The sequence below is a fragment of the Pseudophryne corroboree genome, unplaced genomic scaffold, assembly GCF_028390025.1.
Source record: "Pseudophryne corroboree isolate aPseCor3 unplaced genomic scaffold, aPseCor3.hap2 scaffold_494, whole genome shotgun sequence".
NCBI lineage: Eukaryota > Metazoa > Chordata > Amphibia > Anura > Myobatrachidae > Pseudophryne > Pseudophryne corroboree.
The window spans coordinates 306,185-333,399 of NW_026970101.1; the positions used below are offsets into that span (position 1 = coordinate 306,185).

The following is a 27,215-nucleotide window of genomic DNA, read 5'->3' on the forward strand; positions in this document are numbered from 1 at the left end:
TTAGAATAGCTGCTGACGGGCACAATTGAGAATGGAAGGGGGGGGGGGACATTTGAATCCAGCACATAAATGCAATTCAAATATGTAATTTGTACCTTCCTATTTTAAAATATAATGGATGAACCTCACCCTGTGAGAACAATCTTCATGATCAAGAAATCTCATATGCAAAATAAGTATGAGTTGGGATAGGGCTGGGGAGGGTGTCTGCTCTGGCAGCCCCTCCCCCGTCAAGTTAAGGAGATTCAACTGAGGAAGCACAAGGGAACTCTCGTCTGGGGACAACAACTGCAGGGAGACCACATCTTTTCAGATGAACATGGGAGGGCGGAAGGCTGCCTAATACTGAAGCACCATCAAATATCAAACCATATGCAACATCTAGTACAAGCATTCCTGGGGGAAGGTCTGCAGCAGACGGATTTGCATACAGTGATGTTATCCAAGCAGTGGGCCAAAGTTGGCTGGAACCCTCATCTGCATATGAAAAGAGAAAAGGGGTGTGCAGGGCATGGCAGCCTTTTGCAGTGCTTGGATGACCCCTAGTTCTCATTAAACACCCCCACCCTCCTTTGGTGTTGGGCTCATGTTGGCCATGCCCCATCCCCTGAAGCATTCAAGCTGATTTCTTGCAGCAGCTGGGCACTGTAACAGCTCCAGAGCTGTTCTGTAAGGCAAGTAAAAGGGTGTGGGCCCTGCAGCACCACCTGTAGTTCGCATTGTGCGTTGGAAGGCACAAAGTAAGCAGACGGGAGGAGAAGTCAGGATAGTGCGCAAGGGCATCCTTTTCTCTTAGTCCGTAGAGGATGCTGGGGTCACATTAAGAACCATGGGGTATAGACGGGATCCGCAAGAGACATGGGCACTTTAAGACTATCAAAGGGTGTGAACTGGCTCCTCCCTCTATGCCCCTCCTCCAGACTCCAGTTATAGGAACTGTGCCCAGGGAGACGGACATTTCGAGGAAAGGATTTATTGTTAAACTAAGGTGAGCATCTTACCAGCTCACACCTTAAGCATGCCGCAGAACGTGGCATTCAACAGAACACAAGCCAACGGCATGAACAATTGCAGCGTGGCCTAAGTAAAAGGGGGTGTGACTTCGTGGGAGGACCCGCGATCGCGAGTCACGCCCCCGTTTTCGGCACTGAGGGGGCATGCCCAGCGCTCTGTGAGCCGCTGGCATGCCACCTCTCCCTCTGACTTCAGTGAATAGACGCTGTGCGCATGCGCACAGCGTCTATTCACCGCTGCTCTGCTAAGCAGGGCAGCGACAGACAGAGCCTCCCAACTGTCCTCCCCACCGCGGGACACTGCGGCCCGCAGGTGGGACAGCGGGACAGTCCCCAAAAAACGGGACTGTCCCGCGAAAATCGGGACAGTTGGGAGGTATGATATGGGGCATGCAAAAATTGAGATAAAACTCAGTTTTGCTCCTCTCCACGGAAATCTTTAATAAAAGGCGAAATATTTGTTAGTTCTGAAGAGAAACCAGAGCATGACCAAGATTCCACCTGTCGCCTGAGTGCCATGCCAGCAGTTCTCATTCAGCTGAAAGTGAGCACCCAATTTGAATGAAAGAAAGCAGATTTCTCACCAGGCTTACCCTTGCTATAAACATGGTTTGTACTCTTTTCCATGTGCTCCCAGATCTTTCAAGCAATTAGTGTGGTCAAGAAAGTTCTGTTTGAAAAGAAACAAACATTTACTGTAATTTCTATGCAAATGAGCTTACATTAAAGCACACTCGTTCTATCTTTAAACAGATAAAATAAAACCCCAATAAGATGGGGCAAGGAAAAAATGAGATAAAACTCAGTTTTGCTCCTCTCCACGGAAATCTTTAGTAAAAGGCGAAAGATTTGTTCGTTCTGAAGAGAAACCAGAGCATGACCAAGATTCCACCTGTCGCCTGAGTGCCATGCCAGCAGTTCTTATTCAGCTCAAAGTGAGCACCCAATTTGAAAGAAAGAAAGCAGATTTCTCACAGGCTTCTATTTTTTTCCATGTGTTCCCAGATCTTTCAAGCAATTAGTATAGTCAAGAAAGTTCTGTTTGAAAAGAAACAAACATTTACTGTCATTTCTATGCAAATGAGCTTACATTAAAGCACACTCGTTCTATCTTTAAACCGATAAAATAAAACCCCAATAAGATGGGGCATGCAAAATTTGAGATAAAACTCAGTTTTGCTCCTCTCCACGGAAATCTTTAGTAAAAGGCGAAAGATTTGTTCGTTCTGAAGAGAAACCAGAGCATGACCAAGATTCCACCTGTCGCCTGAGTGCCATGCCAGCCAGGGCCGGCTCCAGGCCTACTAGCACCCTGAGCGAGAAAATGTAAAAGTGCCCCCCCCCCCATGCGCGCGCCGAAGGCGCGCGCGCCCTTGGAAAAGTGGGCGTGGCCTCTTGAAAAAGTGGGCGTGGTCTCGTCCCCCAGCAGTGCCAGCTACACATGACATGCCCTCCAGCAGTGCCAGCTACACGTGCTAGTGTTCACTTTTTAGGGCAGGTTGCTGATCACAGGGAGGGCACATTTTTAAGTTAGGTGGGCAAAATGATGTACATACTGTAATGCTTGTTGTTCCCATTTCCACACGCTAAAGCATGGACAGTGCGCGCCGAAGGCGCGCAGCAAAAATTTAGGGGAGTTACTTCGTGGGGAAGGTGCGTAGCCACATTATAGTGGCAATTCACATTACACCACACAGTAGTGCAGCTAATACACATTGCACCAGGTAGAACCTCCTATAAGAGCACGTTAGACACATTGCGCCAGGTAGAGCACTGAGACACACTGCCCAGCCACAGACGCCTAGCGGGAACACTACATGATATGCCCCCCAGCAGTGCCAGCTACACATGACATGCCCCCCAGCAGTGCCAGCTACACGTGACATGCCCCCCAGCAGTGCCAGCTACATAAATGGCCACACAGTTCCAGATGGATAAATGCCCCCACAGCGCAGATATGCCCCCACAGTGCCACATACATTAATGCCCTCACAGTGCAAGATATGCCCCCACAGTGCAAGAAATGTCCCCACAGTGCAAGAAATGCCCCCACAGTGCAAGAAATGCCCCCACGGTGCCAGATACATAAATGCCCCCACGGTGCCAGATACATAAATGCCCCCACGGTGCCAGATACATAAATGCCCCCACGGTGCCTGATACATAAATGCCCCCACGGTGCCAGATACATAAATGCCCCCACGGTGCCAGATACATAAATGCCCCCACGGTGCCAGATACATAAATGTCCCCACGGTGCCTGATACATAAATGCCCCCACGGTGCATGATACATAAATGCCCCCACGGTGCATGATACATAAATGCCCCCACGGTGCCTGATACATAAATGCCCCCACGGTGCCTGATACATAAATGCCCCCACAGAGCCAGATAAATGCCCCCACAGTGCCAGATATGTCCCCACAGTGCCAGATATGCCCCCACAGTGCCAGATATGCCCCCACGGTGCCAGAAATGCCCCCACAGTGCCAGATAAATGCCCCCAGTGCCAGATAAATGCCCCCACAGTGCCAGATAAATGCCCCCACAGTGCCAGAAATGCCCCCACAGTGCCAGAAATGCCCCCACAGTGCCAGATATGCCCCCACAGTGCCAGATATGCCCCCACAGTGCCAGATATGCCCCCACAGTGCCTGATATGTCCCCACAGTGCCAGAAATGCCCCCACAGTGCCAGAAATGCCCCCACAGTGCCAGAAATGCCCCCACAGTGCCAGATAAATGCCCCCACAGAGCCAGATAAATGCCCCCACAGAGCCAGATAAATGCCCCCACAGAGCCAGATAAATGCCCCCACAGTGCCAGAAATGCCCCCACAGTGCCAGAAATGCCCACACAGTGCCAGAAATGCCCCCACAGTGCCAGAAATGTCCCCACAGTGCCTGATATGCCCCCACAGGGCCAGATATGTCCCCACAGTGCCAAATATGCCCCCACAGAGCCAGATATGCAATGCCCCCACAGTGCCAGAAATGCCCCCACAGTGCCAGAAATGCCCCCCACAGAGCCAGAAATGCCCCCACAGTGCCAGAAATGCCCCCACATAACCAAAAATGCCCCCTGTGTGCCAGAAATGCCCCCACAGTGCGGATCTCCCCCCCCCCAAAAAAAAAAAATACCTGCGGCGCTGGGGAGGAGTACTGCTGTCCGCCTGTGTGGGAGCGCTGGCGGGCGGGCGGGAGGCCGGGCGAGTGAGCCTGAGCCTGGGTCCGGGCTGGCGGGCGGGTGGGCGGCCACTTGTGCAGGCGGGCTATGCGCGGCGCCGGCGTCTGACGTTAGATACCGGCGCCGCGCAGCGCGCATACACAGCGCGACCGCCAAATGCTGCAGCAGCACACACACAGGGCCGGCTCCAGCATCGAATATGGCGGCGCCAGCGCGTGGCGCCCATTAAGGGTGGCGCCCTGCGCGGCCGCTCTATTCGAACATGCCTAGAGCCGGCCCTGATGCCAGCAGTCCTCATTCAGCTCAAAGTGAGCACCCAATTTGAAAGAAAGAAAGCAGATTTCTCACCAGGCTTCCCCTTGCTATAAGCATGGTTTGTACTCTTTTCCATGTGCTCCCAGATCTTTCAAGCAATTAGTATGGTCAAGAAAGTTCTGCTTGAAAAGAAACAGACATTTACTGTCATTGTTATACAAATAAACTTACATTAAAGCTAACAAGAAAGCACACTCGTTCTGTCTTTAAACTGATAAAAGAAACCCCAATAATATGGGGCATGCAAAAATTGAGATAAAACTCAGTTTTGCTCCTCTCCACGGAAATCTTTAATAAAAGGCGAAATATTTGTTAGTTCTGAAGAGAAACCAGAGCATGACCAAGATTCCACCTGTCGCCTGAGTGCCATGCCAGCAGTCCTCATTCAGATCAAAGTGAGCGCCCAATTTGAATGAAAGCAGATTTCTCACCTGGCTTCTCCTTGCTATAAGCATGGTTTGTACTGTATTCCATGTGCTCCCAGATCTTTCAAGCAAGTAGCATGGTCAAGAAAGTTCTGTTTGAAAAGAAACAAACATTTACTGTAATTTCTATGCAAATGAGCTTTCATTAAAGCACACTCATTCTATCTTTAAACCGATAAAAGAAACCCCAAAAAGATGGGGCATGCAAAAATTGAGGTAAAACTCAGTTTTGCTCCTCTCCACGGAAATCTTTAGTAAAAGGCGAAAGATTTGTTCGTTCTGAAGAGAAACCAGAGCATGACCAAGATTTTCATCTGAAAATATGTGTTTTCCCTGCAGTTGTTGTCCCCAGATGAGAGTTCCCTTGTGCTGCCTCAGTTGAATCTCCTTTACTTGACAGAGATGTGCCTGAGCAGCGGCCCTCCCCAGCCCTATCCCAAATCATACTTATTTTGCATAGGAGATACCATGGTCATGAAGATTGTTCTCCCAGGGTGAGGTTCATTCATTGCATTCTGGGTATGCTGACCCCTGTGATTTCCCCAAATGTGGGAAACTCGACTGCATTATTTGTGGTAGTGGGGGACTGTGTTTGTGCTTTCCTCTGGTCAGCTCTGGTAAAAGTCAGATTTCTTTGTCTCAGATCTTCCTCTAGCCTTGTTCTTCTTTCGAGAGTTCCCTTGTGCTGCCTCAGTTGGATCTCCTTCACTTGACAGGGGGTGCCCGAGCAGCAATCCTCCACAGCTCTAGCCCAACTCCTACTTACCTGCCAGGTGAGATACTATGATCTTCACTGTTAGGGCAATCAGGATGTGGAATTCCCTGCCAGGGAAGGTGGTAATGGTGGACTCTGTAATTGGATTTAAAAAAGGAATGGATACATTTCTGAATGAAAAAGCTATCCAAGGTTATAATACTTAAAATATCAACATGGTTAATCCGGGGGTAACATGAGTTATAGTAGCTAACTAGTCATAAAACATTATTCAGCAAGTATGTAGAATCATCACAACTTAAAACAGGTTGAACACGATGGGCAATTTGCCTCTATTCAACCTCAAAAACTATGTTACTATATGTTACTATATTACTATGTTACTGTAGTATACAGAAAACCAAAATGCAATGAACAGTGATAGTGAGCACTGATGAGGATACTAGAACTGACACTGAGCAGCAAGATGCTGCACTGGACTATTAGTAATGTACTGTAGTATGCTGAGCACCACAATGCAGCACAAGACAATGAGCAGTGATACTGAGCACTGATGAGGATACTACTGAGAACTGACACTGAGCAGGAGAGACACACTACTAGTATTACTGAGCAGCAATAAGTAACCACTGATACTGAGCACTGATATTGAGATTTCCACTGAGAGAACATAGCCACGTCCATTCCGCTCTATCTTCAATGCACGAGTAAAAATGGCGGCAACGCGCAGCTCTTTATATGGAATCCGAATCTCGCGAGAATCCGACAGCGGGATGATGACATTTTCCCTTTTTCAGGTTTTCCGAGTCAGGCGGGAACAACCGAGCCTGCCTCGGACCAGTGTAAACAACGTGGAGTTCGTGGGGAATTTGGTTCTCGGAGAACCGAACCCGCTCCTCTCTACCTTATACCTATCAATTTTTTTATTTTCAATCTAAGCCCCTGCAGTTTTCTGTAAGCATCTGCTTCGCTATGATGATCAACAAGTCACAAGGGCAAACACTCAGGGCTTGAGGCGTAGATCTTAGGACCAGCTGCTACAAGCATGGCAGAGGTGTCACTATCACTGGTGACACCCAGAGAGGTGGCGAGGGAGATTGTAATGCAGTGCGCGCAGATAAGCAGCGCAATGGTAAAAAGGAGGCATGGTTTCATAGGTAGGGGCGTGGCCTGGTGGCCTGAATCTACATTTTGTTGCTCCGGGTGTCCCGGGGGTTAGGGGCTGCACCCGGGGACTAGTGTGTGAGCGGTGCTGGCTCCTGCACAGTGAAAGGGCATGGCCACCCAGCATGACGCCTCCCTTCTTGACCATGCTGTAATTGCAGTCGCACTGCAGTTCAGCGTGATCATAAAAAATGATGTAGCCTCCTGCTGGTGCAGACTGTATGTGCGCGCAGGAAGCCGCCACCATTTTTGTGATCACAGCGGCTGAATGTGATGTCATACAGCCGCTGTGACCACGCCCCCTGTGTCTCCTCCGTTGCAGACCCCATTTTGAAGCCTTGCCCCCGCACCGCTCCATCCCTGACTTGGAAATGGAGTGTTGCTGACCCACCTATCCCCCCCCCCCCCGCCCCGATTGACAGGCAGAGGCGATCGCATTCTCTGCGGGGTGCCACAGAAAATGCAGGCACATGCGTATGCTCTTAGCAATTTTTGCAGTTGGATCGCTTATTGTGATTGCAATCCAACCTGAATCAGGCCCTATTACCTATCACAATGCGCTGCGGGCAGTACAAAATTGGGTTAATATAGGAGAAAAACCCCCAGACCTGTGCTCCTTAACTGTACCTGGTGGCTAGTGGAGCGGCTGCCCAGTAATCAGTGTCCACGCCAGTGCGCACACGGTCCACCCCCTACGGCCACGCTCCCCTTCATCAGCGGCCTCGTGATCCGGAAGGGTGGTGTGTGTGTGACTGACCTTAGGATGAAACCGGAGCCTCCGCTGCAGTGACCCAGCAACCAGGGCATGGGAGTATACAGCGCCGCTGGGAGTGATGAAGCTGCAGTAAAGATGTCTATTAGACCTAGCCTGCTGCAGCCCTTGTAGATTCTCATAAAACAAGTTCTTCTTTTCTTGTCAAAATTTATAGCTAAGAATAGGCTGCCTGAGGCAGGCCCCTGTTAAGTGGCCTGCTACTGAAGGCACCAACTACAAACTGAGCTCCCTGTTCATGGAAGCGGGGTTATAGAGGAGAATGCACTGAGCATCTTGGGAACAGTCAAAAGCTTTGAGCCGGTTGGTGCCTCAGATCAAGATCCTACTCTACACCCCAATGTGAATCCTTGTGGAGTCCAGTGTACCCCACAGAAGAAATTAATGTGTCACACCCATTGGCAGCAACCTTAGAATAGCTGCTGACGGGCACAATTGAGAATGGAAGGGGGGGGGGGGACATTTGAATCCAGCACATAAATGCAATTCAAATATGTAATTTGTACCTTCCTATTTTAAAATATAATGGATGAACCTCACCATGTGAGAACAATCTTCATGATCAAGAGATCTCATATGCAAAATAAGTATGAGTTGGGATAGGGCTGGGGAGGGTGGCTGCTCGGGCAGCCCCTCCCCCGTCAAGTTAAGGAGATTCAACTGAGGAAGCACAAGGGAACTCTCGTCTGGGGACAACAACTGCAGGGAGACCACATCTTTTCAGATGAACATGGGAGGGCGGAAGGCTGCCTAATACTGAAGCACCATCAAATATCAAACCATATGCAACATCAAGTACAAGCATTCCTGGGGGAAGGTCTGCAGCAGACGGATTTGCATACAGTGATGTTATCCAAGCAGTGGGCCAAAGTTGGCTGGAACCCTCATCTGCATATGAAAAGAGAAAAGGGGCGTGCAGGGCATGGCGGCCTTTTGCAGTGCTTGGATGACCCCTAGTTCTCATTAAACACCCACACCCTCCTTTGGTGTGGGGCTCATGTTGGCCATGCCCCATCCCCTGAAGCATTCAAGCTGATTTCTTGCAGCAGCTGGGCACTGTAACAGCTCCAGAGCTGTTCTGTAAGGCAAGTAAAAGGGTGTGGGCCCTGCAGCACCACCTGTAGTTCGCATTGTGCGTTGGAAGGCACAAAGTAAGCAGACGGGAGGAGAAGTCAGGATAGTGCGCAAGGGCATCCTTTTCTCTTAGTCCGTAGAGGATGCTGGGGTCACATTAAGAACCATGGGGTATAGACGGGATCCGCAAGAGACATGGGCACTTTAAGACTATCAAAGGGTGTGAACTGGCTCCTCCCTCTATGCCCCTCCTCCAGACTCCAGTTATAGGAACTGTGCCCAGGGAGACGGACATTTCGAGGAAAGGATTTATTGTTAAACTAAGGTGAGCATCTTACCAGCTCACACCTTAAGCATGCCGCAGAACGTGGCATTCAACAGAACACAAGCCAACGGCATGAACAATTGCAGCAAAAAGCTGACCAGAACCATAACACAACATGTGTATAACCACAAGTAATAACTGCAGACACAGTATGGACTGGGACGGGTGCCCAGCATCCTCTACAGCAGACATTCCCAACCACGGTCCTCAAGGCACACCAACAGTGCAGGTTTTAATGATATCCAGGCTGCAGCACAGATGGTTAAATCAAAATAACTGAGCTACTAATTAAGTCACCTGTGCTGAAGCCTGGATATCACTAAAACCTGCACTGTTAGTGTGCCTTGAGGACCGTGGTTGGGAATGCCTGCTCTACAGACTAAGAGAAAAGGATTTACCGGTAGGTATTAAAATCCTATTTTCTCATACGACCTAGAGGATGCTGGGGTCACATTAAGAACCATGGGGTTATACCAAAGCTCTTGAACGGGTGGAAGAGTGCGTACGACTCTGCAGCACCGAATGACCCAACTTGAGGTTATCATCGGCAAGGATGCAGTGGCGTTAATGTTTCCTGGTGTCAACCTGTATTATTTCAGTAGATATTGAAATGAGGATGCATCTTGCTGCCTTTCCAATGAAGCAAGTTTAATTTAGTAATAGGTGAAAAACCATCCCTACAAAGATGTTAATCAGATACTTGGCTTTGTGGACACTTTTCAGAGAACAAATTAGTTAGCATAAAAATAAAGCCAGAAAATGAAGAGCTGTTTAATCACTCAATTGGATTTTTCTGCCAGCATATTTCATTTTCTCTGCAACCCACTGCTAAATTGTGCTTCCTAGCTGTTTTTTGATAAAATCACTTAATCAAATCTAACTCTGATTACATCAGAGTAGGCCAGGTACCCTACACCATAAGAGGGGGTTTGAAATTTTGACTTGTCTACTTAAAGATCACCAAAATCTGATGACAAGGTCAATAACATCCCTGGGTGGGATTGAACCACCAACCCTTTGGTTAATAACCAAACACACTAACCGATTGCACCACAGAGACACTTTGCAAAAGTACATACTGACAAAGGCTAATAAGCATTCATCTAGAACAATTCCTAGAAAACTTTAAAAAGTCAATAATCTGGAGAGATTTTGTAAGATGTTTCTTCCATCAACCAATGAAGAAACGCATTGGTACTTTCCCATGATGAGTGAGTGCTTCAGGATCTCTTGCACTTACATGTGCAGCAGAGTACTGCAATGGAAGCATGCTGGGCCCATAACCCAGAGGTAGGCAGATTGAAACTATCCTCTGCTATATGCATTTTTTTTTGTTAAAGTAATCCAAAACTGGGATTGATATTTTTGCTCTTTTATTTTTACTTAAAGTACAATAACTTTTACCATTTTAATTTGTTTTAATAGTATATTGACAGTATTGTTTTCTTTCAAAAATCCACTTAATTTTCTTTACCCTATTATTAAAATGGTAATTGACAAAAACAAACTACATTGTCACCAGAAGAGCAATACAAAATGTACAAGTGATATATTAAAATCATCTTTCCAGCTTGAATTTCAATGATGCATTGGGGCAACGATTTTGTGAGAAACATCTTCACCCTTAAATAAAGATTTTCTTAATTCCTTACCTGTGTGCTAATTAGATATCACCTTGTTTTCACATTAAACAGACTTCCACATGAGAAAGCAGCAAGGATGCAGTGGCGTTAATGTTTCCTGGTGTCAACCTGTATTATTTCAGTAGATATTGAAATGAGGATGCATCTTGCTGCCTTTCCAATGAAGCAAGTTTAATTTAGTAATAGGTGAAAAACCATCCCTACAAAGATGTTAATCAGATACTTGGCTTTGTGGACACTTTTCAGAGAACAAATTTGTTAGCATAAAAATAAAGCCAGAAAATGAAGAGCTGTTTAATCACTCAATTGGATTTTTTTGCCAGCATATTTCTTTTTCTCTGCAAACCACTGCTAAATTGTGCTTCCTAGCTGTTTTTATAAAATCACTGAATCAAATCTAACTCTGATTACATCAGAGAAGGCCAGGTACCCTACACCATAACAGGGGTTTTTGAAATTTTGACTTGTCTACTTAAATATCACCAAAATCTGATCACAAGGTCAATTACGTCCCTGGGTGGGATTGAACCACCAACCTTTTGATTAATAGCTGAACACACTAACCGATTGCGCCACAGAGACACTTTGCAAAAAGAATATACTGACAAAGACTAATAAGCATTCATCTAGAACGTTTCCTAGAAAAACTTTAAAAAGTCAATAATCTGGAGAGTTTTTGTAAGATGTTTCTTCCAGCAACCAATGAAGAAACACATTGGTACTTTCGCATGATGAGTGAGTGCTTCAGGATCTCTTGCACTTACATGTGCAGCAGAGTACTGCAATGGAAGCATGCTGGGCCCATAACCCAGAGGTAGGCAGATTGAAACTATCCTTTGCTATATGCATTTTTTTTTTGTTCATTAAAGTAATCCAAAACTGGGATTGATATTTTAGCTTTTATTTTTACTTAAAGTACAATAACTTTTACCATTTTAATTTGTTTTAATAGTATATTGACAGTATTGTTTTCTTTCAAAAATCCACTTAATTTTCTTTACCCTATTATTAAAATGGTAATTGACAAAAACAAACTACATTGTCACCAGAAGAGCAATACAAAATGTACAAGTGATATATTAAAATCATCTTTCCAGCTTGAATTTCAATGATGCATTGGGGCAATGATTTTGTGAGAAACATCTTTACCCTTAAATAAAGATTTTCTTAATTCCTTACCTGTGTGCTAATTAGATATCACCTTGTTTTCACATTAAACAGACTTCCACATGAGAAAGCAGCAAGGATGCAGTGGCGTTAATGTTTCCTGGTGTCAACCTGTATTATTTCAGTAGATATTGAAATGAGGATGCATCTTGCTGCCTTTCCAATGAAGCAAGTTTAATTTAGTAATAGGTGAAAAACCATCCCTACAAATATGTTAATCAGATACTTGGCTTTGTGGACACTTTTCAGAGAACAAATTTGTTATCATAAAAATAAAGCCAGAAAATGAAGAGCTGTTTAATCACTCAATTGTATTTTTCTGCCAGCATTTTTCTTTTTCTCTGCAACCCACTGCTAAATTGTGCTTCCTAGCTGTTTTTTTATAAAATCACTTAATCAAATCTAACTCTGATTACATCAGAGAAGGCCAGGTACCCTACACTATAAGAAGGGGTTTGCAATTTTGACTTGTCTACTTAAATATCACCAAAATCTGATCACAAGGTCAATTACGTCCCTGGGTGGGATTGAACCACCAACCTTTTGATTAATAGCTGAACACACTAACCGATTGCGCCACAGAGACACTTTGCAAAAAGAATATACTGACAAAGACTAATAAGCATTCATCTAGAACGTTTCCTAGAAAAACTTTAAAAAGTCAATAATCTGGAGAGTTTTTGTAAGATGTTTCTTCCAGCAACCAATGAAGAAACACATTGGTACTTTCGCATGATGAGTGAGTGCTTCAGGATCTCTTGCACTTACATGTGCAGCAGAGTACTGCAATGGAAGCATGCTGGGCCCATAACCCAGAGGTAGGCAGATTGAAACTATCCTTTGCTATATGCATTTTTTTTTTGTTCATTAAAGTAATCCAAAACTGGGATTGATATTTTAGCTTTTATTTTTACTTAAAGTACAATAACTTTTACCATTTTAATTTGTTTTAATAGTATATTGACAGTATTGTTTTCTTTCAAAAATCCACTTAATTTTCTTTACCCTATTATTAAAATGGTAATTGACAAAAACAAACTACATTGTCACCAGAAGAGCAATACAAAATGTACAAGTGATATATTAAAATCATCTTTCCAGCTTGAATTTCAATGATGCATTGGGGCAATGATTTTGTGAGAAACATCTTTACCCTTAAATAAAGATTTTCTTAATTCCTTACCTGTGTGCTAATTAGATATCACCTTGTTTTCACATTAAACAGACTTCCACATGAGAAAGCAGCAAGGATGCAGTGGCGTTAATGTTTCCTGGTGTCAACCTGTATTATTTCAGTAGATATTGAAATGAGGATGCATCTTGCTGCCTTTCCAATGAAGCAAGTTTAATTTAGTAATAGGTGAAAAACCATCCCTACAAATATGTTAATCAGATACTTGGCTTTGTGGACACTTTTCAGAGAACAAATTAGTTAGCATAAAAATAAAGCCAGAAAATGAAGAGCTGTTTAATCACTCAATTGGATTTTTCTGCCAGCATATTTCTTTTTCTCTGCAACCCACTGCTAAATTGTGCTTCCTAGCTGTTTTTATAAAATCACTGAATCAAATCTAACTCTGATTACATCAGAGAAGGCCAGGTACCCTACACCATAACAGGGGGTTTGAAATTTTGACTTGTCTGCTTAAAGATCACCAAAATCTGATAACAAGGTCAATTAAGTCCCTGGGTGGGATTGAACCACCAACCTTTTGGTTAATAGCCTTACACACTAACTGATTGCGCCACAGCGACACTTTGCAAAAGTACTTACTGACAAAGGCTAATAAGCATTCATCTAGAACGATTCCTAGAAACATTTTAAAAAGTCAATAATGTGGAGAGTTTTTGTAAGATGTTTCTTCCATCAACCAATGAAGAAACACATTGGTACTTTCCCATGATGAGTGAGTGCTTCAGGATCTCTTGCACTTACATGTGCAGCAGAGTACTGTAATGGAAGCATGCTGGGTCCATAACCCAGAGGTAGGCAGATTGAAACTATCCTCTGCTATATGCATTTTTTTTTGTTCATTAAAGTAATCCAAAACTGGGATTGATATTTTAGCTTTTATTTTTACTTAAAGTACAATAACTTTTACCATTTTAATTTGTTTTAATAGTATATTGACAGTATTGTTTTCTTTCAAAAATCCAATTAATTTTCTTTACCCGATTATTAAAATGGTAACTGACAAAAACAAACTACATTGTCACCAGAAGAGCAATACAAAATGTACAAGTGATATATTAAAATCATCTTTCCAGCTTGAATTTCAATGATGCATTGGGGCAACGATTTTGTGAGAAACATCTTCACCCTTAAATAAAGATTTTCTTAATTCCTTACCTGTGTGCTAATTAGATATCACCTTGTTTTCACATTAAACAGACTTCCACATGAGAAAGCAGCAAGGATGCAGTGGCGTTAATGTTTCCTGGTGTCAACCTGTATTATTTCAGTAGATATTGAAATGAGGATGCATCTTGCTGCCTTTCCAATGAAGCAAGTTTAATTTAGTAATAGGTGAAAAACCATCCCTACAAAGGTGTTAATCAGAGACTTGGCTTTGTGGACACTTTTCAGAGAACAAATTTGTTATCATAAAAATAAAGCCAGAAAATGAAGAGCTGTTTAATCACTCAATTGTATTTTTCTGCCAGCATTTTTCTTTTTCTCTGCAACCCACTGCTAAATTGTGCTTCCTAGCTGTTTTTTTATAAAATCACTTAATCAAATCTAACTCTGATTACATCAGAGAAGGCCAGGTACCCTACACCATAAGAGGGGGTTTGCAATTTTGACTTGTCTACTTAAATATCACCAAAATCTGATCACAAGGTCAATTACGTCCCTGGGTGGGATTGAACCACCAACCTTTTGATTAATAGCTGAACACACTAACCGATTGCGCCACAGAGACACTTTGCAAAAAGAATATACTGACAAAGACTAATAAGCATTCATCTAGAACGTTTCCTAGAAAAACTTTAAAAAGTCAATAATCTGGAGAGTTTTTGTAAGATGTTTCTTCCAGCAACCAATGAAGAAACACATTGGTACTTTCGCATGATGAGTGAGGGCTTCAGGATCTCTTGCACTTACATGTGCAGCAGAGTACTGCAATGGAAGCATGCTGGGCCCATAACCCAGAGGTAGGCAGATTGAAACTATCCTTTGCTATATGCATTTTTTTTTTGTTCATTAAAGTAATCCAAAACTGGGATTGATATTTTAGCTTTTATTTTTACTTAAAGTACAATAACTTTTACCATTTTAATTTGTTTTAATAGTATATTGACAGTATTGTTTTCTTTCAAAAATCCACTTAATTTTCTTTACCCTATTATTAAAATGGTAATTGACAAAAACAAACTACATTGTCACCAGAAGAGCAATACAAAATGTACAAGTGATATATTAAAATCATCTTTCCAGCTTGAATTTCAATGATGCATTGGGGCAATGATTTTGTGAGAAACATCTTTACCCTTAAATAAAGATTTTCTTAATTCCTTACCTGTGTGCTAATTAGATATCACCTTGTTTTCACATTAAACAGACTTCCACATGAGAAAGCAGCAAGGATGCAGTGGCGTTAATGTTTCCTGGTGTCAACCTGTATTATTTCGGTAGATATTGAAATGAGGATGCATCTTGCTGCCTTTCCAATGAAGCAAGTTTAATTTAGTAATAGGTGAAAAACCATCCCTACAAATATGTTAATCAGATACTTGGCTTTGTGGACACTTTTCAGAGAACAAATTAGTTAGCATAAAATAAAGCCAGAAAATGAAGAGCTGTTTAATCACTCAATTGGATTTTTCTGCCAGCATATTTCTTTTTCTCTGCAACCCACTGCTAAATTGTGCTTCCTAGCTGTTTTTATAAAATCACTGAATCAAATCTAACTCTGATTACATCAGAGAAGGCCAGGTACCCTACACCATAACAGGGGGTTTGAAATTTTGACTTGTCTGCTTAAAGATCACCAAAATCTGATAACAAGGTCAATTAAGTCCCTGGGTGGGATTGAACCACCAACCTTTTGGTTAATAGCCTTACACACTAACTGATTGCGCCACAGCGACACTTTGCAAAAGTACTTACTGACAAAGGCTAATAAGCATTCATCTAGAACGATTCATAGAAACATTTTAAAAAGTCAATAATGTGGAGAGTTTTTGTAAGATGTTTCTTCCATCAACCAATGAAGAAACACATTGGTACTTTCCCATGATGAGTGAGTGCTTCAGGATCTCTTGCACTTACATGTGCAGCAGAGTACTGTAATGGAAGCATGCTGGGTCCATAACCCAGAGGTAGGCAGATTGAAACTATCCTCTGCTATATGCATTTTTTTTTGTTCATTAAAGTAATCCAAAACTGGGATTGATATTTTAGCTTTTATTTTTACTTAAAGTACAATAACTTTTACCATTTTAATTTGTTTTAATAGTATATTGACAGTATTGTTTTCTTTCAAAAATCCAATTAATTTTCTTTACCCGATTATTAAAATGGTAACTGACAAAAACAAACTACATTGTCACCAGAAGAGCAATACAAAATGTACAAGTGATATATTAAAATCATCTTTCCAGCTTGAATTTCAATGATGCATTGGGGCAACGATTTTGTGAGAAACATCTTCACCCTTAAATAAAGATTTTCTTAATTCCTTACCTGTGTGCTAATTAGATATCACCTTGTTTTCACATTAAACAGACTTCCACACGAGAAAGCAGCAAGGATGCAGTGGCGTTAATGTTTCCTGGTGTCAACCTGTATTATTTCAGTAGATATTGAAATGAGGATGCATCTTGCTGCCTTTCCAATGAAGCAAGTTTAATTTAGTAATAGGTGAAAAACCATCCCTACAAAGGTGTTAATCAGAGACTTGGCTTTGTGGACACTTTTCAGAGAACAAATTTGTTAGCATAAAAATAAAGCCAGAAAATGAAGAGCTGTTTAATCACTCAATTGGATTTTTTTGATAGCATATTTCTTTTTCTCTGCAACCCACTGCTAAATTGTGCTTCCTAGCTGTTTTTATAAAATCACTGAATCAAATCTAACTCTGATTACATCAGAGAAGGCCAGGTACCCTACACCATAACAGGGGTTTTCGAAATTTTGACTTGTCTACTTAAAGATCAACAAAATCTGATAACAAGGTCAATTATGTCCCTGGGTGGGATTGAACCACCAACCTTTTGGTTAATAGATGTACACACTAACTGATTGCGCCACAGCGACACTTTGCAAAAGAACATACTGACAAAGGCTAATAAGCATTCATCTAGAACGTTTCCTATAAAAACTTTAAATAGTCAATAATCTGGAGAGTTTTTGTAAGATGTTTCTTCCATCAACCAATGAAGAAACACATTGGTACTTTCCCATGATGAGTGAGTGCTTCAGGATCTCTTGCACTTACATGTGCAGCAGAGTACTGTTATGAAAGCATGCTGGGTCCATAACCCAGAGGTAGGCAGATTGAAACTATCCTCTGCTATATGCATTTTTTTTTTGTTAATTAAAGTAATCCAAAACTGGGATTGATATTTTTGCTCTTTTATTTTTACTTAAAGTACAATAACTTTTACCATTTTAATTTGTTTTAATAGTATATTGACAGTATTGTTTTCTTTCAAAAATCCAATTACTTTTCTTTACCCGATTATTAAAATGGTAATTGACAAAAACAAACTACATTGTCACCAGAAGAGCAATACAAAATGTACAAGTGATATATTAAAATCATCTTTCCAGCTTGAATTTCAATGATGCATTGGGGCAACGATTTTGTGAGAAACATCTTCACCCTTAAATAAAGATTTTCTTAATTCCTTACCTGTGTGCTAATTAGATATCACTTTGTTTTCACATTAAACAGACTTCCACATGAGAAAACAGCAAAGATGCAGTGGCGTTAATGTTTCCTGGTGTCAACCTGTATTATTTCCGTAGATATTGAAATGAGGATGCATCTTGCTGCCTTTCCAATGAAGCAAGTTTAATTTAGTAATAGGTGAAAAACCATCCCTACAAAGATGTTAATCAGATACTTGGCTTTGTGGACACTTTTCAGAGAACAAATTTGTTATCATAAAAATAAAGCCAGAAAATGAAGAGCTGTTTAATCACTCAATTGGATTTTTCTGCCAGCATTTTTCTTTTTCTCTGCAACCCACTGCTAAATTGTGCTTCCTAGCTGTTTTTTTTATAAAATCACTTAATCAAATCTAACTCTGATTACATCAGAGAAGGCCAGGTACCCTACACCATAAGAGGGGTTTTGCAATTTTGACTTGTCTACTTAAATATTACCAAAATCTGATCACAAGGTCAATTACGTCCCTGGGTGGGATTGAACCACCAACCTTCTGATTAATAGCTGAACACACTAACCGATTGCGCCACAGAGACACTTTGCAAAAAGTACATACTGACAAAGACTAATAAGCATTCATCTAGAACGTTTCCTAGAAAAACTTTAAAAAGTCAATAATCTGGAGAGTTTTTGTAAGATGTTTCTTCCAGCAACCAATGAAGAAACACATTGGTACTTTCGCATGATGAGTGAGTGCTTCAGGATCTCTTGCACTTACATGTGCAGCAGAGTACTGCACTGGAAGCATGCTGGGCCCATAACCCAGAGGTAGGCAGATTGAAACTATCCTTTGCTATATGCATTTTTTTTTTGTTCATTAAAGTAATCCAAAACTGGGATTGATATTTTAGCTTTTATTTTTACTTAAAGTACAATAACTTTTACCATTTTAATTTGTTTTAATAGTATATTGACAGTATTGTTTTCTTTCAAAAATCCAATTAATTTTCTTTACCCGATTTTTAAAATGGTAATTGACAAAAACAAACTACATTGTCACCAGAAGAGCAATACAAAATGTACAAGTGATATATTAAAATCATCTTTCCAGCTTGAATTTCAATGATGCATTGGGGCAACGATTTTGTGAGAAACATCTTCACCCTTAAATAAAGATTTTCTTAATTCCTTACCTGTGTGCTAATTAGATATCACCTTGTTTTCACATTAAACAGACTTCCACATGAGAAAACAGCAAAGATGCAGTGGCGTTAATGTTTCCTGGTGTCAACCTGTATTATTTCCGTAGATATTGAAATGAGGATGCATCTTGCTGCCTTTCCAATGAAGCAAGTTTAATTTAGTAATAGGTGAAAAACCATCCCTACAAAAATGTTAATCAGATACTTGGCTTTGTGGACACTTTTCAGAGAACAAATTTGTTATCATAAAAATAAAGCCAGAAAATGAAGAGCTGTTTAATCACTCAATTGGATTTTTCTGCCAGCATTTTTCTTTTTCTCTGCAACCCACTGCTAAATTGTGCTTCCTAGCTGTTTTTTTTATAAAATCACTTAATCAAATCTAACTCTGATTACATCAGAGAAGGCCAGGTACCCTACACCATAAGAGGGGGTTTGCAATTTTGACTTGTCTACTTAAATATCACCAAAATCTGATCACAAGGTCAATTATGTCCCTGGGTGGGATTGAACCACCAACTTTTTGATTAATAGCTGAACACACTAACCAATTGCGCCACAGAGACACTTTGCAAAAAGTACATACTGACAAAGACTAATAAGCATTCATCTAGAACGTTTCCTAAAAAAACTTTAAAAAGTCAATAATCTGGAGAGTTTTTGTAAGATGTTTCTTCCAGCAACCAACGAAGAAACACATTGGTACTTTCGCATGATGAGTGAGTGCTTCAGGATCTCTTGCACTTACATGTGCAGCAGAGTACTGCAATGGAAGCATGCTGGGCCCATAACCCAGAGGTAGGCAGATTGAAACTATCCTTTGCTATATGCATTTTTTTTTGTTCATTAAAGTAATCCAAAACTGGGATTGATATTTTAGCTTTTATTTTTACTTAAAGTACAATAACTTTTACCATTTTAATTTGTTTTAATAGTATATTGACAGTATTGTTTTCTTTCAAAAATCCAATTAATTTTCTTTACCCGATTATTAAAATGGTAATTGACAAAAACAAACTACATTGTCACCAGAAGAGCAATACAAAATGTACAAGTGATACATTAAAATCATCTTTCCAGCTTGAATTTCAATGATGCATTGGGGCAACTATTACGTGAGAAACATCTTCACCCTTAAATAAAGATTTTCTTAATTCCTTACCTGTGTGCTAATTAGATATCACCTTGTTTTCACATTAAACAGACTTCCACATGAGAAAGCAGCAAGGATGCAGTGGCGTTAATGTTTCCTGGTGTCAACCTGTATTATTTCAGTAGATATTGAAATGAGGATGCATCTTGCTGCCTTTCCAATGAAGCAAGTTTAATTTAGTAATAGATGAAAAACCATCCCTACAAATATGTTAATCAGATACTTGGCTTTGTGGACACTTTTCAGAGAACAAATTAGTTAGCATAAAAATAAAGCCAGAAAATGAAGAGCTGTTTAATCACTCAATTGGATTTTTCTGCCAGCATATTTCTTTTTCTCTGCAACCCACTGCTAAATTGTGCTTCCTAGCTGTTTTTATAAAATCACTGAATCAAATCTAACTACATCAGAGAAGGCCAGGTACCCTACACCATAACAGGGGGTTTGAAATTTTGACTTGTCTACTTAAAGATCACCAAAATCTGATAACAAGGTCAATTAAGTCCCTGGGTGGGATTGAACCACCAACCTTTTGGTTAATAGCCTTACACACTAACTGATTGCGCCACAGCGACACTTTGCAAAAGTACATACTGACAAAGGCTAATAAGCATTCATCTAGAACGATTCCTAGAAACATTTTAAAAAGTCAATAATGTGGAGAGTTTTTGTAAGATGTTTCTTCCATCAACCAATGAAGAAACACATTGGTACTTTCCCATGATGAGTGAGTGCTTCAGGATCTTTTGCACTTACATGTGCAGCAGAGTACTGTAATGGAAGCATGCTGGGTCCATAACCCAGAGGTAGGCAGATTGAAACTATCCTCTGCTATATGCATTTTTTTTTGTTAATTAACGTAATCCAAAACTGGGATTGATATTTTTGCTCTTTTATTTTTACTTAAAGTACAATAACTTTTACCATTTTAATTTGTTTTAATAGTATATTGACAGTATTGTTTTCTTTCAAAAATCCACTTAATTTTCTTTACCCGATTATTAAAATGGTAATTGACAAAAACAAACTACATTGTCACCAGAAGAGCAATACAAAATGTACAAGTGATATATTAAAATCATCTTTCCAGCTTGAATTTCAATGATGCATTGGGGCAACGATTTTGTGAGAAACATCTTCACCCTTAAATAAAGATTTTCTTAATTCCTTACCTGTGTGCTAATTAGATATCACCTTGTTTTCACATTAAACAGACTTCCACATGAGAAAACAGTAAAGATGCAGTGGCGTTAATGTTTCCTGGTGTCAACCTGTATTATTTCCGTAGATATTGAAATGAGGATGCATCTTGCTGCCTTTCCAATGAAGCAAGTTTAATTTAGTAATAGGTGAAAAACCATCCCTACAAAGATGTTAATCAGATACTTGGCTTTGTGGACACTTTTCAGAGAACAAATTTGTTATCATAAAAATAAAGCCAGAAAATGAAGAGCTGTTTAATCACTCAATTGGATTTTTCTGCCAGCATTATTCTTTTTCTCTGCAACCCACTGCTAAATTGTGCTTCCTAGCTGTTTTTTTATAAAATCACTTAATCAAATCTAACTCTGATTACATCAGAGAAGGCCAGGTACCCTACACCATAACAGGGGGTTTGCAATTTTGACTTGTCTACTTAAATATCACCAAAATCTGATCACAAGGTCAATTATGTCCCTGGGAGGGATTGAACCACCAACCTTTTGATTAATAGCTGAACACACTAACCGATTGCGCCACAGAGACACTTTGCAAAAAGTACATACTGACAAAGACTAATAAGCATTCATCTAGAACGTTTCCTAGAAAAACTTTAAAAAATCAATAATCTGGAGAGTTTTTGTAAGATGTTTCTTCCAGCAACCAATGAAGAAACACATTGGTACTTTCGCATGATGAGTGAGTGCTTCAGGATCTCTTGCACTTACATGTGCAGCAGAGTACTGCAATGAAAGCATGCTGGGCCCATAACCCAGAGGTAGGCAGATTGAAACTATCCTTTGCTATATGCATTTTTTTTTTTGTTCATTAAAGTAATCCAAAACTGGGATTGATATTTTAGCTTTTATTTTTACTTAAAGTACAATAACTTTTACCATTTTAATTTGTTTTAATAGTATATTGACAGTATTGTTTTCTTTCAAAAATCCACTTAATTTTCTTTACCCTATTATTAAAATGGTAATTGACAAAAACAAACTACATTGTCACCAGAAGAGCAATACAAAATGTACAAGTGATATATTAAAATCATCTTTCCAGCTTGAATTTCAATGATGCATTGGGGCAACGATTTTGTGAGAAATATCTTCACCCTTAAATAAAGATTTTCTTAATTCCTTACCTGTGTGCTAATTAGATATCACCTTGTTTTCACATTAAACAGACTTCCACATGAGAAAGCAGCAAGGATGCAGTGGCGTTAATGTTTCCTGGTGTCAACCTGTATTATTTCAGTAGATATTGAAATGAGGATGCATCTTGCTGCCTTTCCAATGAAGCAAGTTTAATTTAGTAATAGGTGAAAAACCATCCCTACAAATATGTTAATCAGATACTTGGCTTTGTGGACACTTTTCAGAGAACAAATTAGTTAGCATAAAAATAAAGCCAGAAAATGAAGAGCTGTTTAATCACTCAATTGGATTTTTCTGCCAGCATATTTCTTTTTCTCTGCAACCCACTGCTAAATTGTGCTTCCTAGCTGTTTTTATAAAATCACTGAATCAAATCTAACTCTGATTACATCAGAGAAGGCCAGGTACCCTACACCATAACAGGGGGTTTGAAATTTTGACTTGTCTACTTAAAGATCACCAAAATCTGATAACAATATCAATTAAGTCCCTGGGTGGGATTGAACCACCAACTTTTTGGTTAATAGCCTTACACACTAACTGATTGCGCCACAGTGACACTTTGCAAAAGTAATTACTGACAAAGGCTAATAAGCATTCATCTAGAACGATTCCTAGAAACATTTTAAAAAGTCAATAATGTGGAGAGTTTTTGTAAGATGTTTCTTCCATCAACCAATGAAGAAACACATTGGTACTTTCCCATGATGAGTGAGTGCTTCAGGATCTCTTGCACTTACATGTGCAGCAGAGTACTGTAATGGAAGCATGCTGGGTCCATAACCCAGAGGTAGGCAGATTGAAACTATCCTCTGCTATATGCATTTTTTTTTTGTTAATTAAAGTAATCCAAAACTGGGATTGATATTTTTGCTCTTTTATTTTTACTTAAAGTACATTAACTTTTACCATTTTAATTTGTTTTAATAGTATATTGACAGTATTGTTTTCTTTCAAAAATCCAATTAATTTTCTTTACCCGATTATTAAAATGGTAATTGACAAAAGCAAACTACATTGTCACCAGAAGAGCAATACAAAATGTACAAGTGATATATTAAAATCATCTTTCCAGCTTGAATTTCAATGATGCATTGGGGCAACGATTTTGTGAGAAACATCTTCACCCTTAAATAAAGATTTTCTTAATTCCTTACCTGTGTGCTAATTAGATATCACCTTGTTTTCACATTAAACAGACTTCCACATGAGAAAGCAGCAAGGATGCAGTGGCGTTAATGTTTCCTGGTGTCAACCTGTATTATTTCAGTAGATATTGAAATGAGGATGCATCTTGCTGCCTTTCCAATGAAGCAAGTTTAATTTAGTAATAGGTGAAAAACCATCCCTACAAAGATGTTAATTAGATACTTGGCTTTGTGGACACTTTTCAGAGAACAAATTTGTTAGCATAAAAATAAAGCCAGAAAATGAAGAGCTGTTTAATCACTCAATTGGATTTTTTTGCCAGCATATTTCTTTTTCTCTGCAACCCACTGCTAAATTGTGCTTCCTAGCTGTTTTTATAAAATCACTGAATCAAATCTAACTCTGATTACATCAGAGAAGGCCAGGTACCCTACACCATAACAGGGGTTTTCGAAATTTTGACTTGTCTACTTAAAGATCAACAAAATCTGATAACAAGGTCAATTACGTCCCTGGGTGGGATTGAACCACCAACCTTTTGGTTAATAGCCGTACACACTAACTGATTGCGCCACAGCGACACTTTGCAAAAGTACTTACTGACAAAGGCTAATAAGCATTCATCTAGAATGTTTCCTAGAAAAACTTTAAAAAGTCAATAATCTGGAGAGTTTTTGTAAGATGTTTCTTCCATCAACCAACGAAGAAACACATTGGTACTTTCCCATGATGAGTGAGTGCTTCAGGATCTCTTGCACTTACATGTGCAGCAGAGTACTGCATTGGAAACATGCTGGGCCCATAACCCAGAGGTAGGCAGAATGAAACTATCCTCTGCTATATGCATTTTTTATTGTTAATTAAAGTAATCCAAAACTGGGATTGATATTTTTGCTCTTTTATTTTTACTTAAAGTACAATAACTTTTACCATTTTAATTTGTTTTAATAGTATATTGACAGTATTGTTTTCTTTCAAAAATCCACTTAATTTTCTTTACCCTATTATTATAATGGTAATTGACAAAAACAAACTACATTGTCACCAGAAGAGCAATACAAAATGTACAAGTGATATATTAAAATCATCTTTCCAGCTTGAATTTCAATGATGCATTGGGGCAACGATTTTGTGAGAAACATCTTCACCCTTAAATAAAGATTTTCTTAATTCCTTACCTGTGTGCTAATTAGATATCACCTTGTTTTCACATTAAACAGACTTCCACATGAGAAAACAGCAAAGATGCAGTGGCGTTAATGTTTCCTGGTGTCAACCTGTATTATTTCCGTAGATATTGAAATGAGGATGCATCTTGCTGCCTTTCCAATGAAGCAAGTTTAATTTAGTAATAGGTTAAAAACCATCCCTACAAAGATGTTAATCAGACACTTGGCTTTGTGGACACTTTTCAGAGAACAAATTAGTTAGCATAAAAATAAAGCCAGAAAATGAAGAGCTGTTTAATCACTCAATTGGATTTTTCTGCCAGCATATTTCTTTTTCTCTGCAACCCACTGCTAAATTGTGCTTCCTAGCTGTTTTTTTATAAAATCACTTAATCAAATCTAACTCTGATTACATCAGAGAAGGCCAGGTACCCTACACCATAAGAGGGGGTTTGAAATTTTGACTTGTCTACTTAAAGATCACCAAAATCTGATAACAAGGTCAATTACATCCCTGGGTGGTATTGAACCACCAACCCTTTGATTAATAACCAAACACACTAACCGATTGCGCCACAGAGACACTTTGCAAACTTACATACTGACAAAGGCTAATAAGCATTCATCTAGAACGTTTCCTAGAAAAACTTTAAAAAGTCAATAATCTGGAGAGTTTTTGTAAGATGTTTCTTCCATCAACCAACGAAGAAACACATTGGTACTTTCCCATGATGAGTGAGTGCTTCAGGATCTCTTGCACTTACATGTGCAGCAGAGTACTGCATTGGAAACATGCTGGGCCCATAACCCAGAGGTAGGCAGATTGAAACTATCCTCTGCTATATGCATTTTTTATTGTTAATTAAAGTAATCCAAAACTGGGATTGATATTTTTGCTCTTTTATTTTTACTTAAAGTACAATAACTTTTACCATTTTAATTTGTTTTAATAGTATATTGACAGTATTGTTTTCTTTCAAAAATCCACTTAATTTTCTTTACCCTATTATTATAATGGTAATTGACAAAAACAAACTACATTGTCACCAGAAGAGCAATACAAAATGTACAAGTGATATATTAAAATCATCTTTCCAGCTTGAATTTCAATGATGCATTGGGGCAACGATTTTGTGAGAAACACCTTCACCCTTAAATAAAGATTTTCTTAATTCCTTACCTGTGTGCTAATTAGATATCACCTTGTTTTCACATTAAACAGACTTCCACATGCGAAAGCAGCAAGGATGCAGTGGCGTTAATGTTTCCTGGTGTCAACCTGTATTATTTCAGTAGACATTGAAATGAGGATGCATCTTGCTGCCTTTCCAATGAAGCAAGTTTAATTTAGTAATAGGTGAAAAACCATCCCTACAAAGATGTTAATCAGAGACTTGGCTTTGTGGACACTTTTCAGAGAACAAATTTGTTAGCATAAAAATAAAGCCAGAAAATGAAGAGCTGTTTAATCACTCAATTGGATTTTTTTGCCAGCATATTTCTTTTTCTCTGCAACTCACTGCTAAATTGTGCTTCCTAGCTGTTTTTATAAAATCACTAAATCAAATCTAACTCTGATTACATCAGAGAAGGACAGGTACCCTACACCATAACAGGGGGTTTGAAATTTTGACTTGTCTACTTAAAGATCACCAAAATCTGATAACAAGGTCAATTAAGTCCCTGGGTGGGATTGAACCACCAACCTTTTGGTTAATAGCCTCACACACTAACTGATTGCGCCACAGCGACACTTTGCAAAAGTACTTACTGACAAAGACTAATACGCATTCATCTAGAACGATTCCTAGAAACATTTTAAAAAGTCAATAATGTGGAGAGTTTTTGTAAGATGTTTCTTCCATCAACCAATGAAGAAACACATTGGTACTTTCCCATGATGAGTGAGTGCTTCAGGATCTCTTGCACTTACATGTGCAGCAGAGTACTGTAATGGAAGCATGCTGGGTCCATAACCCAGAGGTAGGCAGATTGAAACTATCCTCTGTTATATGCATTTTTTTTGTTAATTAAAGTAATCCAAAACTGGGATTGATATTTTTGCTCTTTTATTTTTACTTAAAGTACAATAACTTTTACCATTTTAATTTGTTTTAATAGTATATTGACAGTATTGTTTTCTTTCAAAAATCCAATTAATTTTCTTTACCCGATTATTAAAATGGTAATTGACAAAAGCAAACTACATTGTCACCAGAAGAGCAATACAAAATGTACAAGTGATATATTAAAATCATCTTTCCAGCTTGAATTTCAATGATGCATTGGGGCAACGATTTTGTGAGAAAAATCTTCACCCTTAAATAAAGATTTTCTTAATTCCTTACCTGTGTGCTAATTAGATATCACCTTGTTTTCACATTAAACAGACTTCCACATGAGAAAGCAGCAAGGATGCAGTGGCGTTAATGTTACCTGGTGTCAACCTGTATTATTTCAGTAGATATTGAAATGAGGATGCATCTTGCTGCCTTTCCAATGAAGCAAGTTTAATTTAGTAATAGGTGAAAAACCATCCCTACAAAGA

General features: G+C 39.7%; 6 non-coding genes across 6 annotated transcripts; 1 reads left to right on the forward strand and 5 right to left on the reverse strand.

The window, feature by feature from the left end:
- Positions 1 to 1,387: 1,387 nt before the first annotated feature.
- LOC135030126 (U5 spliceosomal RNA) lies at positions 1,388 to 1,500 on the reverse strand. The gene has a single exon (XR_010226179.1). It is a non-coding gene; the product is annotated as a U5 spliceosomal RNA (small nuclear RNA).
- Positions 1,501 to 1,775: 275 nt separating this feature from the next.
- LOC135030108 (U5 spliceosomal RNA) lies at positions 1,776 to 1,891 on the reverse strand. The gene has a single exon (XR_010226161.1). It is a non-coding gene; the product is annotated as a U5 spliceosomal RNA (small nuclear RNA).
- Positions 1,892 to 2,143: 252 nt separating this feature from the next.
- On the reverse strand, positions 2,144 to 2,259 carry LOC135030098 (U5 spliceosomal RNA). Its single transcript, XR_010226151.1, has one exon. It is a non-coding gene; the product is annotated as a U5 spliceosomal RNA (small nuclear RNA).
- Positions 2,260 to 4,737: 2,478 nt separating this feature from the next.
- Positions 4,738 to 4,853, reverse strand: LOC135030115 (U5 spliceosomal RNA). Its single transcript, XR_010226168.1, has one exon. It is a non-coding gene; the product is annotated as a U5 spliceosomal RNA (small nuclear RNA).
- A 270-nt stretch (positions 4,854 to 5,123) lies between these two features.
- LOC135030087 (U5 spliceosomal RNA) lies at positions 5,124 to 5,239 on the reverse strand. Its single transcript, XR_010226140.1, has one exon. It is a non-coding gene; the product is annotated as a U5 spliceosomal RNA (small nuclear RNA).
- Positions 5,240 to 5,383: 144 nt separating this feature from the next.
- LOC135029989 (U1 spliceosomal RNA) lies at positions 5,384 to 5,547 on the forward strand. Its single transcript, XR_010226059.1, has one exon. It is a non-coding gene; the product is annotated as a U1 spliceosomal RNA (small nuclear RNA).
- The last annotated feature ends 21,668 nt before the right edge of the window (positions 5,548 to 27,215 follow it).